Source organism: Archocentrus centrarchus, chromosome 11 (assembly GCF_007364275.1).
Source record: "Archocentrus centrarchus isolate MPI-CPG fArcCen1 chromosome 11, fArcCen1, whole genome shotgun sequence".
NCBI classification, from domain to species: Eukaryota; Metazoa; Chordata; class Actinopteri; order Cichliformes; family Cichlidae; genus Archocentrus; species Archocentrus centrarchus.
Genome location: NC_044356.1, coordinates 31,799,510 through 31,805,509, shown reverse-complemented (window position 1 = coordinate 31,805,509; position 6,000 = coordinate 31,799,510).

Below are 6,000 nucleotides of genomic sequence, written 5' to 3'. Positions count from 1 at the left end.
CCGAACCGCGCTCTGAGTTTCTCGCAGACGAGAGAGTAGTGGGCTCACCCGGCTGCTGACGGCTCAGCAGGCTAGCTGTACCTCCCGTCGTTCGTCTCCCGCTTCCACTAGGTGGCGTCGGTGAGTGCCCACTAATGAAAGTATCACAATGCTCTATGTAATGCCCGCAGCCATCAATGAAATTATAATGATCATAGGATAATGGTTATCAGTATTCTACTGATTTCATGTCACCACTAGGTGGCGTTATGAGTGTGAAACAAAGCTGATAGATGGGTGTGTCCAGTCTCCCTTACCCTCCCATTAAGCCCTGTGAAGTTTGAGGCACATCGGACAATGTATGTCAGAGATGTAACAATTTGGTGCACTGTGGTATATGAGTAAAATCCCACATTTAGAGGGTTGCTACGGCAACACCGTTCAATATTCTACAAAACCATGAATATCTTTTGATGGGCTACTTGTGTAGATGATCTGGAGCCATTTTGGTGTGACTGGATGAAAAGCTGTAGTAGAAGATGATTCAAATAGCAGGCCTGAAAAATGTGAAAAATGCTGCAAAAATGACACCTTAATTAGAACATGTCAGGCTTCCTGTTGGATTTCGGCTATCGGTCCAAGAGACTTTTTTGTACGTCTTAGGATGTTACTTCAGCATGCACGATTTCAGGTACACAGACCAAGCACTGCCCTGGGGCTGATGTTTAGAACCTATCTGGGCCTGAAATGGAAAAAAAGTCCAAATTCAGAGGGTTGCTACGGCAACACCGTTCAATATTCTACAAAACCATGAATATCTTTTGATGGGCTACTTGTGTGGATGATCTGGAGCCATTTTGGTCTCACTGGGTCAAATGCCCTAGGAGGAGTTGAGGCAAAAAGGCCTGAAAAAGGCGAAAAATGCTGCAAAAATGACACTTTAATTAGAACCTGTCTGCCTTCCTGTTGGTTTTCGGCTATCGGTCCAAGAGAGTTTTTTGTAGATGTTAGCATCTTACATCAGCAGGCACATTTTCAGGTACATAGAGAAAGCACAGCCCAGGGGCTGATGTTTAGAATCTCTGTGAATTTGAAATTGAAAAAAGTCCAAATTCAGAGGGTTGCCATGGCAACACCGTTCAATATTCTACAAAACCCTGAATAACTTTTGATGGGCTACTTGTGTAGATGATCTGGAGCCAATTTGGTGTCACTGGGTGAAATGCCCTAGGACAAGTTCGTTCAAATAGCAGGCGTGGAAATCGCAAAAATTGACACCTTCAATTGAAGATGGCCGACTTCCTGTAGGGTTTGGGGTATGGGTCCAAGAGACTTTTTTGTACGTCTTAGTATGTTACATGAGCATGTACATTTTCATACATGTAGATAAAACGTAGCTCCGGGGCTACTCAAAAAACTTGCTATTTTAAGATATTCCGAGCTGCCACTAGGCGGCGCTCTACGTTTATGGACTTTATGCATATCAGTGTGTTCAGGACAGGGTGCTTATCACACCACTGAAGTTTGAGCCAGATTGGGCAAGTTGGCTTTGAGTTACAGCCATTTTTGTGTTCATGGCGAATCATCGAACTTTGCCGTCCCATAAGGGTCACGCCCTTTTGTCAAAAAGTCACAGTTTTGAAAACACAGTAAGTCCAACTTCTTAAGGCTTTCCAGGTGAAATTTGAGATGGTTCTGCTAAACCACCTTGGAGCTGGACCTCCAAGTGTAAAATATGACATTTCCTGTTCCCACTAGGTGGCGCTGCGACTGATATTAAATATTGTCATATGTATGTGTTCAGGGGGGCACCCTCATCCTACTGGAGAAGTTTGATGCACATTGGATCATGTAGGTATGAATGAGAGGCAATCAAAATTTCATGGCGAATGATCAAAGTTCAAAGGGGCATAAGGACCCCTCCCCCTTGGCAAAAACTCACCATTTTCGAGATTTAGATTCCCCTGGGGGTGTAGGTTAGACAAATCAAATATGAAGATGATAACGTCTAAAACCTCTGAGTTATTAGAAAAAGTGTGAGGGCTGCAAATCGCCAAATTTGCATAATTAATTCAAAATGGCGGACTTCCTGTTGGGTTTAGGGCATGGCTCCAAGAGGATTTTTTGTGCGCCTGGACATGATATACATGTGTATGAAGTTTCATTCATGTACGTGAAACACAGCGGTGGGGCTCCAGTTTAGGGGGCGCTAGCGAGCCATTTGGGCGCGCCCTTGCCCGAGCCCATTAAAATACTTAAATTTTCACCAGGTGTGACGCATGTGCAAAGTTTCATGAGTTTTTGAATATGATAAAGCCCCCAAAAAGCCAATTCATTTGCCTGAATAATAATAAAAAAAAAAATAATAATAATTAAAGCCGCAAGCGGCGATGAGCGGGCCCTCGCACCCGACGCGCGTCGACCCCTGGCGCGCTCCAGCCAAGCCGCGCGTCGACCCGTGGCACGCTCCAGCCGAACCGCGCTCGGAGGTTCTCGCAGACGAGAGAGTAGCTGGCTCACCCGGCTGCTGACGGCTCAGCAGGCTAGCCGTACTTCGCGTCGATCGTCTCCCGCTCCCACTAGGTGGCGTCGGTGAGTGCCCACTAATTAATATGTCACAATGCTCTATGTAATGCCTGCAGCCATCAATGAAACTGTAATGACCATAGGATGATGAGTATCAGTGTCCTACTGATTTCCTGTTGCCACTAGGTGGCGTTATGAGTGTGAAACAAAGCTGATAGAGGGGTGTGTCCAGTCTCCCTTACCCTCCCATTAAGCCTGTGAAGTTTGAGGCAGATCGGACAATGTATGTCAGAGATGTAACAATTTGGTGCACTGTGGTATATGAGTAAAATCCCACATTTAGAGGGTTGCTACGGCAACAGCGTTCAATATTCTACAAAACCATGAATATCTTTTGATGGGCTACTTGTGTAGATGATCTGGAGCCATTTTGGTGTGACTGGATGAAAAGCTGTAGTAGAAGATGATTCAAATAGCAGGCCTGAAAAATGTGAGAAATGCTGCAAAAATGACACCTTAATTAGAACATGTCAGGCTTCCTGTTGGATTTCGGCTATCGGTCCAAGAGACTTTTTTGTACGTGTTAGGATGTTACTTCAGCATGCACGATTTCAGGTACACAGACCAAGCACTGCCCTGGGGCTGATGTTTAGAACCTATCTGGGCCTGAAATGGAAAAAAAGTCCAAATTCAGAGGGTTGCTACGGCAACACCGTTCAATATTCTACAAAACCATGAATATCTTTTGATGGGCTACTTGTGTGGATGATCTGGAGCCATTTTGGTCTCACTGGGTCAAATGCCCTAGGAGGAGTTGAGGCAAAAAGGCCTGGAAAAGGCGAAAAATGCTGCAAAAATGACACTTTAAAGTGAACGTGGCTGACTTCCTGTTGTGTTTCGGCTATCGGTCCAAGAGACTTTTTTGTAGATGTTAGCATTTTACATCAGCAGGCACATTTTCAGGTACATAGAGAAAGCACAGCCCAGGGGCTGATGTTTAGAATCTCTGTGAATTTGAAATTGAAAAAAGTCCAAATTCAGAGGGTTGCCATGGCAACACCGTTCAATATTCTACAAAACCCTGAATAACTTTTGATGGGCTACTTGTGTAGATGATCTGGAGCCAATTTGGTGTCACTGGGTGAAATGCCCTAGGACAAGTTCGTTCAAATAGCAGGCGTGGAAATCGCAAAAATTGACACCTTCAATTGAAGATGGCCGACTTCCTGTAGGGTTTGGGGTATGGGTCCAAGAGACTTTTTTGTACGTCTTAGTATGTTACACGAGCATGTACATTTTCATACATGTAGAGAAAACGTAGCTCCGGGGCTACTCAAAAAACTTGCTATTTTAAGATATTCCGAGCTGCCACTAGGCGGCGCTCTAACGTTTATGGACTTTATGCATATGAGTGTGTTCAGGGCAGCATGCTTATCACACCACTGAAGTTTGAGCCAGATTGGGCAAGTTGGCTTTGAGTTACAGCCATTTTTGTGTTCATGGCGAATCATCGAACTTTGCCGTCCCATAAGGGTCACGCCCTTTTGTCAAAAACTCACAGTTTTGAAAACACAGTAAGTCCAACTTCTTAAGGCTTTCCAGGTGAAATTTGAGATGGTTCTGCTAAACCACCTTGGAGCTGGACCTCCAAGTGTAAAATATGACATTTCCTGTTCCCACTAGGTGGCGCTGCGACTGATATTAAATATTGTCATATGTATGTGTTCAGGGGGGCACCCTCATCCTACTGGAGAAGTTTGATGCACATTGGATCATGTAGGTATGAATGAGAGGCAATCAAATTTTCATGGCGAATGATCAAAGGTCAAAGGGGCATAAGGACCCCTCCCCCTTGGCAAAAACTCACCATTTTCGAGATTTAGATTCCCCTGGGGGTGTAGGTTAGACAAACCAAATATGAAGATGATAACGTCTAAAACCTCTGAGTTATTAGAGAAAGTGTGAGGGCTGCAAATCGCCAAATTTGCATAATTAATTCAAAATGGCGGACTTCCTGTTGGGTTTAGGGCATGGCTCCAAGAGGATTTTTTGTGCGCGTGGACATGATATACATGTGTATGAAGTTTCATTCATGTACGTGAAACACAGCGGTGGGGCTCCAGTTTAGGGGGCGCTAGCGAGCCATTTGGGCGCGCCCTTGCCCGAGCCCATTAAAATACTTAAATTTTCACCAGGTGTGATGCATGTGCAAAGTTTCATGAGTTTTTGAATATGATAAAGCCCCCAAAAAGCCAATTCATTTGCCTGAATAATAATAAAAATAATAATAAAAATAATAAAAATAATAAACGAAGCAATTACAATAGGGCCTTCGCACAGTTCGTGCTCGGGCCCTAATAATAAACGAAGCAATTACAATAGGGCCTTCGCACAGTTCGTGCTCGGGCCCTAATTAAAACCGCAAGCGGTGATATCGGGCCCTCGCACTCCGCGCGCGTCGACCTGTGGCGCTCGTCGACCCGTGCCGCACTCGGAGGTTTTGTGATCGTGATGGGTCTCTAGAAAGTTGAATTCTTTTATAGGAAAAGGTATCTTTTGCTCTCGGCATAGACGCAATGGAATATTTGGGGGTGTGGTCACGGCTCCAGCATGCAAAATAGGGCATGGGTCTGATTGACTTTTTTGATGGGCTGTTTGTCTAGATGATGTGGAGCCAATTTGGTCTCACTGGGTGAAATGCCCTAGGAGGAGTTCATTCAAATAGCAGGCCTGAAAATGGCAAAAATTGACACTTTCAATTGAAGATGCTGGACTTCCTGTAGGGTTTGGAGTATGGCTCCAAGAGACTTTTTTGTATGTCTTAGGATGTTACATGAGTGTGCAAAATTTCAGAGCTGTAGATAAAATGTAACTCAGGGGCTAGCTAAAAAACATGGTATATTATGATATTTAAAGCTGCCAGTAGGGGGCGCTCTAACGTTTATGGACTTTATGCATATCAATGTGTTCAGGGCAGGAGGCTTATCAAATAGATGAGGATTTTGTAAGGAATGGTGAAAGATATTTCATGTATTTCAGAGCAAAACTAATTCTGTGGACGGTCATACAAATTTTCATTTGCTTCTGTAGGGGGCGCTATTGCGCCTACAGTCTTGAATCTGTAGTTATGGATTCAGCCTGGGTGTGTACATGAGTGATTAAATTTTCAGCCTGATCAGACAAAGCATGTGCGAACAAGTGCACAAACAATTTTGGTGGTGAGGGAGAAAAACAAAGGCCAAATTTAATGGCCTGGTGTGACAAGGCCGTTTAATATTTTTTAAAGATTTCCACAATATTTGATGGGCTACTTGTGTAGATGATCTGGAGCCAATTTGGTGTCAGTGGGTGAAATGCCCTAGGACGAGTTCGTTCAAATAGCAGGCGTGGAAATCGCAAAAATTGACACCTTCAATTGAAGATGGCCGACTTCCTGTAGGGTTTGGGGTATGGGTCCAAGAGACTTTTTTGTACGTCTTAGTATGTTACATGAGC